This window comes from Frankliniella occidentalis, unplaced genomic scaffold, assembly GCF_000697945.3.
Source record: "Frankliniella occidentalis isolate FOCC.00 unplaced genomic scaffold, Focc_3.1 Scaffold6, whole genome shotgun sequence".
NCBI lineage: Eukaryota > Metazoa > Arthropoda > Insecta > Thysanoptera > Thripidae > Frankliniella > Frankliniella occidentalis.
Window position 1 is genome coordinate 273,981 of NW_026267136.1, and position 300 is coordinate 274,280.

General features: G+C 60.7%; 1 protein-coding gene across 1 annotated transcript in view; it reads left to right on the forward strand.

The window, feature by feature from the left end:
* Nucleotides 1–300, forward strand: part of LOC113201701 (aminomethyltransferase, mitochondrial) — a 3,918-nt gene that overhangs the window by 874 nt on the left and 2,744 nt on the right. The gene's annotated exons all lie outside the window — the stretch shown is intronic.

Below are 300 nucleotides of genomic sequence, written 5' to 3' on the forward strand. Positions count from 1 at the left end.
GCCCCAACCCACCCAGCGCGCCTTGCTGTAGCGCCATACTCGGCCGGCCAATCGGCCGCCAAGGTCGCGCGCGGCGCGGCGAGGCGCTCTGCTTGCTAAATTCAAATTGTGTTTTGTTTGCGCCTCTGTCGGCCTCGAGCGAAGCGAACCGCGCGTCTTGTTTCGCTTTTAATTTTTTTTTTGGCCAAGTCGTCGTCTGGAGATTCGGAGTCTGGGAACGCCGCTCGCCGCACCTCACCATAATGGTCATAATGTCACTCCACCTCACCTTCCCTGCCGCTGCTGGCTACAGCCCCCCCC